The sequence below is a fragment of the Cupressus sempervirens genome, chromosome 1, assembly GCF_028749045.1.
Source record: "Cupressus sempervirens isolate cs-2001-9-10 chromosome 1, ASM2874904v1, whole genome shotgun sequence".
In the NCBI taxonomy this organism is placed as follows: domain Eukaryota; kingdom Viridiplantae; phylum Streptophyta; class Pinopsida; order Cupressales; family Cupressaceae; genus Cupressus; species Cupressus sempervirens.
In genome coordinates, this window is record NC_143118.1 from 281,458,957 (window position 1) to 281,471,591 (window position 12,635).

The window sequence follows — 12,635 nt, forward strand, 5'->3', positions numbered from 1 at the left end:
TACATAGAAAAATATACATATCAAAATTGCCTCAAATTTGCATTGAGCTCCCTTTGTTCTCCTTATAACTCCCAAATTTTTATTGATCTGTTGTAATTGTAGTTCTTCTAGATCATAAGTATGATCCTTTTTAACAAGTTTATAACCAACATCCACTGTAATACATGGGATGTTGTTGAGTCTACTAGATTGGTAGAATTTATAGGATATGACTTTGATAGCAAAATCAACAAGAGGATCCTTAATGGTATCTATGGCCATGCCTCTCTTGTTCCACTTGGCTCCAGTATTCTTTTCAATAGCTTCTTTGGAGTCACTCCTCAGTGTTTTGGGCCGATCTAGGGTTGGATACCTAGTTACCCTGTGAATAATCCTTTTTGACATCTTAACTAGCCCATTTTCTAACCAAAAACTGCCATCATGAATCCTACTGAGCACAATTCTAATCCATTTAGTCTTAAAGATGGTAGGGAACTCTAAGGTACGAGTTAAGCCCTTCTTCTCAATGATTTGAAACTCTTCTTTCAAGACTCCATTATCACACAATCTATCATATGCTTCCCTAATTTCCATGTCTCCAATAGCACCTACTTTGCTGTTATAACATCTCCTGACATCTTGAACCATTACAACCTTAGGTGGGATTACAGATAGGGCTCCGGCAAGGTCATTCTTGTATGCAACTTTAGGGATAGATTGAAAATCAGGCTATTTAAGTTTATTTGACACTAGTTGAAGTTCAAACAACTCTTTATCCTAAGGTTTTCTAGAGCTAGATGACATTTGTGCAATCTAGGGTTTAAACACAAAAAAAATTTGAAATTGCATAGCTCAGCACTAGTATAAATACCTTAAAATTAGTGAAACTATGTTGAAATCTACTCAAATTCTTGGAACACTGCTTGGAAATCATTTTGCACTCTTCTCATCTTTTGCTCTTTGTTCGCAATGGTGAAAAATGATTCAAAATGAAATCATATACCCTTATTTCATAGCATTTAATACTTAGTGTGTTTATAGTTGTACACTTGGATCCTTAAGCAATTCTACTTTACTCGGCTTCCATTGGTTTTCAAACACTTGGCATACACTAGAGTTTCCCTTACTCAGCAACACTTGTGAAAACTTGAAATTTTAACTGTGCATCTTTATTTATGTCGATCTCTCCTTTTTAGCACTTACTTGTCTTGGAACTGATGTATGATAAAACATTAAATATTAGTCCCACATACCTTCTTTTTCTTAGTTGGATGAAGTGTGACCACTTGACCTTTTAGGCGAAGTGATCCCTTCATTGGATGTGTTGCCTCCATCTTTCTTCTTCCATGTTTTATTCATCTCTCCTCTAATGTGTTCAACATCCACCTTTCCTTTTCCTTTGTTGAACTTTGAGTTGGGTGCCTTTGACCTTCTTGGACAATTTCTATTGATATGACCAGTCTTTAAACAATTGAAGCATGCAGTTTGGCTTAACCATCTGCTATAGTTTCCACTGAAATGTGTTCTTATGCAATTTTTAGGGATGTGTCCATACTCTTGGCAGTAGTGACAACTTTTCCTAGTGTTGTAGTCTCAATTATAGTGATGTCCATGAATTTTGGTCTTTGTTGATTAGTTTGGTGTCCACATAGGCTTTGATCTGCACTTAAAAGCTCTATGTCCATACTTCTTGCAATTATAGTAGTGACCTTCAAATCTTGGTATTATGATGGTTCTAGTCCTGTAATCATGTGCATGATGTCCTTGCTTGTTGCATTTGTGATAGTGACCCATGTTTTTAGGTTTGTCAAGCTATATCTTTCTTGCTCATGCACACATTAGAAGTATGTTCCTTTTTATCACAAAAATGACAAGTGGGTTTAGCATTCTTAACTTTGTCACTTCTTTCTTCTGCAGTCTTGGATGACTCTCCTTTTTCAATGCTGGTGTATCCTAATCCTAAAGTGTCATTACTGGATCTTGGTGATTTTAGAAGCTATTCAAAATACTTGATGGCTTCATTGGGTTTGTTGAAGCTCTCTACAATTTCCTTTTCTCTTTGCAGGTCATTTTGCAGTTGTTCATTTTGCATCTTTAGTGTGGATATCTCAATGTCCTTGGCATTCAGCTCATGATGTGCATTCATCATCTAGCTTAGGGTGTCTAGCTACATGTTGGAAATTCTTGCAAGCTCAATTGACTTTTCGTACAATCTATTGGCAATATTTATCTTGTCTTCTTCTATCATAGCCTTATATTCAATGGCTCTTTTTTTCTGTTTGGTCACTTCACAAAGCATCATGGCTTTAGATTCTTGTTCAATCTTGAGAGTTTTGATCTCTTCTGCTTGAACTCTATTCTTCTCCATTAGATCTGCTATTGCTACATAAAACTCCTTGGAATCTCCATTTTCAAATACTTTTGAGTTGTCAGTCTCCTTGTACTGTCTATCATTCTTCCTTGGCTTCTTCCAAAGAATGTAGAATGAGATGTATCTCAATCTCCTAATTTTCTATGATCTTCCCAAGTTTGTAGACTTCCATTTCCAGATCTTTTTCTCCAAGCTGTAAAGATTCTCCTTGTGAGAACTCAGCTTTGATACCAATTGTTGGAATTTACAAGTAGGAAGATTTACTTCTGGGGGGGGTGAATCAGAAGTAACAAGCTTTAACCTCTAAAACTTTTAATTGTGATCAATCACATGCATTTAACATATCTAATTAACATGGAATTAAAGACATGCATGAAAATAGATAACACAAGATTTGATCACTCAAAAACCCTCCAAAATGAGAAAGTAAAACTGGGGTGGGGATGACACCCACAACTTATCACTGCAGCAATATGTAACTGGTTAAGGTTACAAAGTTTGACCACCATCAATGGTCTGCCCTATGAAAGGTCTGTCTTGTTAAAGGCTTTTCACCCTATTAAAAGTGACCTAGTTAAAGGATTTACAAACACTCACTTGGAATGTCACCCTGTTAAAGGATTTACAACCCTGTTAAGGATTTACAATATGGTCGCTAAACCAACCTATCATCATAGGATTTTCATTCTCCTAATACAATAGTTAGAAGTATAGCAGAATGTCTTGACCTAATGACTTATAATCTTCATTTTTTTATTCTAGATCCTTGTTCTATCCAATCTAATCTAATCCTTCTTGATCTGATATAACTCTGTTTGAAGTGCTGATACTTTGTTCTGATCAACTTGATTCTGCAATGTTGTTCTTCCTCTAAGTCTTTTCACCCTTTTCAAAACTTTGCTAGCATTCATTCATGCATTCCCACATGACCTCTTACTCAAATGAATTATGGGATTTCAACCTCCTTTTAAAGGTTTTGAAACTTAGGGTTAGGTATGAATCTACAATAGAGATTCATCCATCTTTCCTACTTAATTTTTTCCATATTTTTTGATTGGTTGCATGCTCTCTCCATTTTTTTGATTGGTTGCATGTTGATTACATAGGAAATGTAATAGATTTGATCTTATCTTTTAGATCCTTCAAGATTCATCTTGAGTCGGCTCAAAAATAGTTTACATCTGAGTTTGTGAAGGCACAAACTCATATGCTGATTCTTTGTTACTTGATACTTACTGATTGCTAATGCTTGGTACATATAGGAATCCTATCTTGCTCGGCTCCTATAGTAACTCTGTAATGCTCGGCACCTATTCTTTGCTTGGCATCTATTGTCACTCAGCACTTGAAACTTGCTTAGCACTTGAATAACTTGACACCTGTTGAATTTCTGGCTCAGCACATATTGTAGCTAAACATCTATATTATACTTGACATCAACTTAGAAATTTATGAAGTGTGTTGACACTCAATTGTCAAAACCAATCTAAGACCAACACTATCTTCTTCATGTCTAGATAAATCTGTTTTCAAAGTTTTTAAATGTGGTTGAAAAACTCTTGTGTTAAAATATTCTCTACCTTGTTCTTAATACATTTTTGAGCAATAATTTGATTGAAACCCTTGTATATATTTTTTGATCAATTATCTGTGTATGAGAAATAGAGATGTGAAACCCTCATGTTAAAATTTATTGTACTCTACTCTTGAATACATTTGTGAAAGAGTTAAATTGAAAACCCTTATTTGATTATTTTGGTATTTCGTAATTGGATGTTGAAATTGAGATTTGGGTTTTGAAAAGAAAATTAAATTTATTTTATAGATATTAACTATTTGGTCTAGATTTGTCTACGAGATTCCTATTAGAAAGTTTCTACTTTTAGTAGGTTTCTATTTTTGGAAAGTTCTTGTTTTTAGTGGGTTTCCATTTTTGAAAAGTTTTTATTTAGCAAGTTTCTATTTTTGGAAAATTTCTATTTTTAGTAGGTTTCCATTTCTGGAAAGTCTCTATTTTTAACACATTTCTATTTTGAGAAAGTTTCAATTTTTAGCAAGTTTCTATTTCAATTTTTTTCTATTTTTAGTAGATTTCCATTTTGGGAAAGTCTCTATTTTTAGCAAGCTTCCATTTTTAGCAAGTTTCCATTTCGAGAAAGTCTCTATTTTTAGTAGGTTTCTATTTCAATAAAGTTTCTATTTTTAGTAGGTTTCTATTTTAGGAAAGTCTCTATTTTTAGCAAATTTCCTTTTTGGGAAAGTTTTACCAAGGTTTAATTATTTTAAAATTATTATGGTAATAATTGATTTTTATTATTATAAATAATTTTAATAAGTATTGTTAAAAATTTTAATTTAATTATTTGAAAATTTGATTTATTACTTTATTATTTAAATATAATTCTATAGTAAATTCAAAATCAAAGAAATTAATTGGGAGAATTAATGGTTATCTTTAATAAACTTGGGTTGTGCTTGATGATTCAATTTTATATGACAATGATTTATATTGCTAGGGAAATTTTCTTATTCGAATACCTTAGTAATTAACATACTTTAAAAAGACAAAAATTGTGATGTGTATGTTCACTAAACTCGTATGTTTTGATGATGAATTGAACTATGAACAATGTTTAAACAACTTTATATGAATTGTTGAATCATCTCGGATTCTAGGAGAATCGAAAACCATAGTAAATCTGGCAATTCGAGAAATGGAAACATGAACCCTGATTGAAATTGAAAACTCTATAAATAGTCATACTTGGAAAGGAAAACTAAAACCCTAGTTGTTGTTGAATCTTTGTGTTGGAAATGAAAATGAAAACTTGAAAACCTATAGTGAACATTTAACTTATGTATTTTCAAAACCTTATGAATTATGAAAATGAATTTGTATGTACCTTATGTGACATGTGATTTATTGGTGTTGGGTTTTGGGGTTGACATAGCTTTGACCAGTAAGGATGTTACCAGAGGCTTGGGAGTTCTATTTTGCAAAGTCATGATGATGATTTGATCATGATCTTTTATACTTAACCATGGTAATGTGTCTTGTATGCTCTATGATGTGTTTTGATCTATTGATTGTTATTACTTTCCATTATTCTTGTCTGAATCCTAGGTGAATGGTGTGACCTATCTGATATAACTTGAGTCTTCAATCAATTGTATTTGGATTGCTTTTCAATCGCTTGTATAGGACTGAGGTGTTTGTATGATTTGTTCTTGGTGATGTCATGTTATGACATGGATTATTTATGTGTACTTGATTTTCAATCAATTGTAGTGGTGGAATGTGCAATTTTGATCAGTGATATTTTCAGTACTTGTCAGTTGCTTGTTTAAGAACTGATGTATGGTATGTGTTCTTTTGTGATCTTTTGATTTTATTGAGCTTAAGGTAGGTTATCTTTATGTCATGTTGGCAAGTGGATTGCATTGGAGGCTGAGGCCCTAAAGAGGCTGATGGGTAACCCATTATAGTTTATTAAATAATGATAACATTTCATTAAATGGGTTTAAAATGAATTAACAAGATATTGGTACTATAGAAAGTCATTAGGGGGCCAAAGTATTAAAAGACTAGATAGGTAATCTTAGAGTTGACTTGTTAGTATGCCTTGTCTATACAAAAGAATACTGATGCCACATAGAGACACTAGGGGGCTGGAGTCCAGATAGACTGCCAAGGTAACCTTAGAGTTGGCTCATACGATGACACTTGCCCACATGCATAGTAGATTCCCTACATGTACGTGTTGCCTCTGGGTTTAGTTGATACTTGTGTCTTAGTACCCTTGAGATAGTCTTCTTTTAGGTGATTCCTTGAATCTAGGTATTGGTTTTTACTTTTGAGTTTTCTATCTTGTTTTGAGTTTTCTATGCTATTTGGGACTTCAATTTATCTCCTCAGTGTGGTGGGAGTGGACCTTTTTGGGTTCCACAAGGTCGGGTGGTAGTTCTTTTTCTTATACCATTAAAATCTAATCGTCGGATGCCATAGCTGTATGTGTTTGTGCAGACGTTCCTTTCTATTTGTTATTGTATTTCTATGATGGATGGTTATACCTACTATATTGTATTTTATTTCATAGATCTTACAAGATGATGTAATCTATTTCATGACGTATATTATTTCATCCTTTCATACCCTATGACTTGTATAGTGGATGACTGTGCATTCTATTTATTGCTAAGTGGCATCATATTTAAGTGTATTTTATTTAAATAGAATTTGTACTTGTAGTTATTCTTTAATGTGGATGTGTTATATATTGGTTTTAGTATTAATTAAACTTAAATACAATTCAATTTCATGGGACCCTTAAGAGTTGTAACCTATTTATGTGTTGTTGATGTATGAGTGTATGTTAATTGCTTCTACTATTTTATAACTGTTGCTGTTAACTTATTATCTTTAACTTATTTTTAAAAAAAATGTTTGACAAACTTAGTAAAACATTAGGTTAATTTCTTTTGTGTCACATGGTGGGCTATTACACCTTATAAGTAGTGTTGGAGTACTTCAAACTTGAATCACTGATGGTTTCTACATGCAACTTCGTAAGTTCTTGCCATGCTACAAAGTTGTCTCTGTTCAACTTTGGGATCTCCCTTTTATAAGACATCATGATATTTAGCTTAGGTCCTTGAAACCTTATCTACAAGCACCAAGAAGCTTTGATACCAATTGTTGGAAATATAAGAGGAGTAATTGAGAGAGAAGGGGTGAATCAATTACCACTAAAATAAATCCTAGATCCCTTAGATGTAAACGCAAATCAAAACTCTAATTAAACTATATTCTATTGTAACTCGACAAACACACATTTTCTTAGCTTATACTATCAAATGTTGTAACTCAGTAAATACTAAAATAACTCAACAACTTCTTAACATGAAAATATTTAAGATATTAGCTGTTATTAATCTTACTTAACTTAGTTGCCTACACACAAAAGAAATAACATGAACATAGTTGACACCAATATTTAATGTGGAAGCCCAATTTGGGAGAAATAACCAATTGCAACTAGTTGCTAATTTTTACTCTTCTGAAGTGAGCCATGTTAGGAGCCAACCCTATTAAAGGTTATAAAACACACTATTAGGTGTGACCCTATTAGAGGATTTAATCACCCTGTTAGGAGTGGCCTTGTCAGAGGTCTTTAGACAATTCAATCTCGAAATGCCACCTTGGTAGAGGATTTACAAATAGTTGTTAAGCCAACTTGGTTAAGTGATTTAGATCACTGCTACAATAGTTAAAACGTAACAATGAGATGACTTGATTTCTGATGCAACTAAATTTCTAGTTATAGATCTCAATTTTGGCTTGTATACTTGATCCTTCCTGATCGAATATATCTTTGCATGTCAACAAGGATATTTTTCTTATCCTTCCAATTCACTTCCTCTAAGCATCATCATATCTTTGATTTATTCCACACATTCAATCCTCAACTTGACCTTATATTTATATCTTACACATTGTCAAGTTGGCCTAAATACAACTTAGAATAATTAATATTCATCTCCTTAGTTGACTAGAACCAACAACTCAATCACTTGAACTCAATATGCCAAAACTAGAAAATCTGTCACTAGCTGACCCTGCTCAATAGACACTAACTAAAAATGATTTTCCTGTGTTAACCAAGTGAACTTGGTTAACACTGCATATTCACAAAGTTCCTTTGGTAACCAAGTGAGTTCGATTAACACTAGTTCCATCCAATATTTCCTTCATTAACCAAGTTAGCTCGGTTAACACTCAATTTTTACAAACTTTCCTTTGACGACTGAGTGAACTCAGTGGACACCATCTTCTAAACTTGGCAAACTCTAGAATGCTTGGTAGACATAGGAAACTGTCTTGAATGCCTGAGTGAGCTTGGCATACACTGACGAGCAATGGTATCATATTTTGTGTAACATCAAAGATAATGCACAATTAATCAATTATTTTCAACATCGCCTTGGACCTACATAGCCTAAAGTGTAGAGAGTCCCTGTGATTTTGTGGAAGTTGGTCCATATTTGAAGAGAATTTAGTTCAATATAGGAAGTAGCTAACCCTTAGGCTAAGTTTTGTCTTATGTATCCAGTATCATGAAATCTAGGGCAAAAGCCATGTCTACATCCTTTGGACTACTCATTTATTTCCATGCAAACTTGATAGGGATACGTAAAAACCTTATTCATTCCTTATATCACTAAATCCTTTATTTCCTTTCCATTGAATGAATATTTTGAAGTTGTGACAATGCGATTACCTCTTTTTTTCTTTGTTGCCTCTATTCATTACTTAACTATCAGAGGGGTCGCAAAGTTGTGACATGGTCATCTCAACAATTAGGACATCTTTATAGCTCAAAAGGATAGCATCTACTTTCAAGTTATGAAGTTGTGACTAACCATACATTACACGGTCATAGGTCAAGTTCTGCTTTAGGAAAAGCTCAGGGGGCCCACAATTTTCATAACTGTCATATCCTGTTAGATCAATGGCTAGCATATTCATGCTTTCTGAAGAAGCACAAAGTTTAGCCGATGTGAGAATATGAGCTTTTGACATTTGTCTTGGTGGGCCAAGTGCATATGAGGTCCTCATCACATTGTTGCAAGGGTTAACAACAAGTTAGGACTTAAAAAAATTAAGTGGGAAAACTCCCACACATTCTTAAAAATGCAAAAAATATAAACCCACTTTTAGGAATCTAGAGCAAAAAGTCATTAAGGCAATAGAATTTTAGGTATTTTTCCTAGGCCATAACCAAACAAAAGACACACAATTCCTAATTTCAAATGGATAACTGAATTTTTCTTTATAATTTAGCAAAATTTTATAAATGTGAAAAACTAGGCCAATATCCTAAATATGGATGATCTTTGAATATACCTTGCATCCATATTTTCTTCCATGATGACCATTGTATGTGCTATCAAATCTCCTTGCAATCAAAAACCTTTGAACTCACCTTCAATTCAATCTACACACACACACACACACACACACACACACACACACACACACACACACACACACACACACACATACAGAAAATAATTTCATATAACTAGCTAAATTTTGTATCTGAATAATATAGGGAGCCATGAGAGGATTCACTAGATTCACAAAAGGCAATCTTGCAAGCCTTGTAAAGAAATTTACAATGCTTAGTCTTGTTGCTTATCTAGATCATGTTACTTCTCCCCCATCAAGAACTGCAACAACAATCAACCTTGATAAGGTACTTTTTTGTAATTGTTTGTTAACTACATTTCTATACTTTAATTCATATGTATACCAACTTTCTTTAATGCTCACCATTTTTGTTGATAGGTATACTTGGCTCTAGGCATCTATGAATATAATACATCAACATAGGTTACAAAATCATCTATTAAATATCAATACAAATTTATGAATACAATACAATACAAATTTATGAATATCAATATGCATTTACATTCTCTCTTTTATGAGGATTTAATAATTATTTAAATCACATTTGGGATTTTCCATTTATTTTAGGGGAAGTAGTAGCTATGGATTTGAGGCTACGGATTTGCAGATTCTTCTAGGAGTTCAAAAGATGTTGATCTTTAATTATTGGTGAGCATATTATAAGTTTATATATATATATATATATATATATATATATATATGAATTAATAATATCCATTTGAAGTCCACATTCACTGGGAAGGTGTTCCAGAGATAGCATTGGATCTGTACATCACATGGATGGACAATAGTGGTGTAGCACACAAAATATTCGTCCAAGATTTTTTTTTAGCTAATTATATTTGTAGTTCTCATAGACATAATGCTTGTTAAATTATGATCTATCCATCCTATTTAGGCATCACAAACATATAGGTTGTGTATCCTTAATTTAGATATCATGAATATCTAGGTGCACGTTTGCAATTCAATAACTCATGAATAAGGTCATTATGTCAGTAGGCTACATGGAGTTGAATGACAGGAGCGAACAAACCTCTGCTTCTGGTGCTCGTTAACCATTTCCATTAATTAGGAATTTTAATTTCTTTTTTCTTTTAGACTAGATATCTCTAAGCTTATGATTGTAGTCAACATCTTTTGGTTAGAAGTTATGCTTATGTGCACTACTTCACAGGTTGGGGAGCTAATAGGTGGGAGCCAAAGGAGGAGTGGTTGGAAGTTATTGAGAAAAGGTGTGTGGTGCAATGGGTTGTCTTTTTTTGTTCTTTGTAAAAAACTTCATTTGAAAAATACTTTTTTTTCTACATAACTTGTTTTTGATGTATGGTTGTAGCATTACTGAAGAGCCATCTAAAGTTAGTAATCATTGAAAATATCTTAATTTGAGATAGCTACATTTACTTGGTTATTAGGAAAATAATTTATATTCAGTTTTCGAAGGAGTATCCCTTTGATAGATGCAAATTAGTTTTCAGTGATACATTCCATCGAAATGAGCTTCCGAGTTTAAGTTGTGATGATGTGAAAGCTAACTAGAGCAGTCCATTTCACACCATCACAAGTGATCAAGGTTAACCTGGGGTCAAAATGGCGATGATGCATAATGCATTGTTTGCACTATTGCAAAGAGTTAAGTGCAAACCCTAGTCAAGACTGCGCAGTTGCACACTCATTGTTCGCACCATTGCAAGGTTATTTGCTCAGTTAAGAACCTAAGTCACGATGGTGTGATGGCAGTTAGTCTAGTGGTTATCACTGTTTCATAGTAGTCAATTGAAATAAACAACAAGTAGTTACAATGGAGCAATCAATGGTTGAAAGTTGTCTTCGTAGCTTCACAAGTCTACATGGTCAATGAAGAAATGACGTAGTGAAGCTACAATGGCATAAAACAATTGGCTTTAGGTAGTTATCAAAATGTCATGATTAAGGCGATTTGCGATAATTTTCAAGTCACGAAGTTGCGAACAAAGAAATATGAAATAGTTAATGGTCTTTGCAACTTCACATGGATTTACCCATAGATATAGTTTTCAGTCACAAGGCTACAAAATTAGGGATGACAGTCATCAAAATAGTGATTACAACATCACATGACATTAAGGGATTTCATGTCTAGTAAAGATAAATGTCTCGCAGCCTCACATAGTTAAATAGTAGTTAGGTCCTAACCGTTGTGAGGGTGCAAGGCATTCCATTTTATAACGTTTGCAAAGTTATTGTAGTTAGTCAAATTTATTTTTAAAACAAAACAACTTAATTGAAATTTCCACCAATGCATCGACCAACATTGGTGGAACTTTTGACCAATCTTAGTGGCAATTTTGACCAAAGATTTGTAGACATTTTGACCAATGCAGTGACCAACATTGGTGGAACTTTTGACCAATCTTGGTGGCAATTTTGACTAAAGATTTGTCAACATTTTGACCAATGCATTGACCAACATTGGTGGAACTTTCAAACAATCTTGGTCATAATTTTGACCATGCATCCACCAAGCTGCAATGACAAAAGAGTTCAATTTTGACCAAATAAATCATCGCAATTCTGACAACTATGAGCTTTGGTCAAAATTTTGACGACAAAAATAGTGACAAACCAATTGGTCAAAAATCAGATCAACATGAGTCAAAGTTTCTACCAATTTTCATCGAAAAATGAGTCAAATTTTACTAGTGAGGCAAAGATTAAGAATATATTGAGGTAGACAAAATGTTATTCCAAAGTCAAACAAGATGAAATCTAATTAGCATTTGTCACCATTCATGCTTAGAACATTTTTTCTCTCATTAGTCACTTCATGCCTAGAACACCATTAAATGACCTTCATAATAGAATCTAAAGCATTTGTCACATTTCATGCTTAGAACATTTTATCTCTCATTTGTCATTTAATCTCGAGAACATCATTAAATAACCTTCACAAACTTTGGAAATGAATAGTGTGGCTCAAGAACATGTATTTGAACCACGTTCAAAGCTAATACAATTTAAAACCAGTTATGTGAGTTTTATTTATTTATCTAATTTATAATGGAAATCATGAGTTTAAACTAAAGATATACCTTTTCAAGTATATATGTAATTGAGGTGGTTTAATTTAACATCATATCCATGTAGATAGGCAATTCCAGATGATTCACACAAGTGTTTATAATAGATTAATATAATTAACAATTTATTCAAAAATAAAAATAAAAATAGAAGGTCAAAAAGTGGTCATTTCAAAGTGCCATCTAAAACATATTCTCTTTTGCACAACTACTTGTTTGCTATGATAAACATAAGAATTACATAATTGATCCA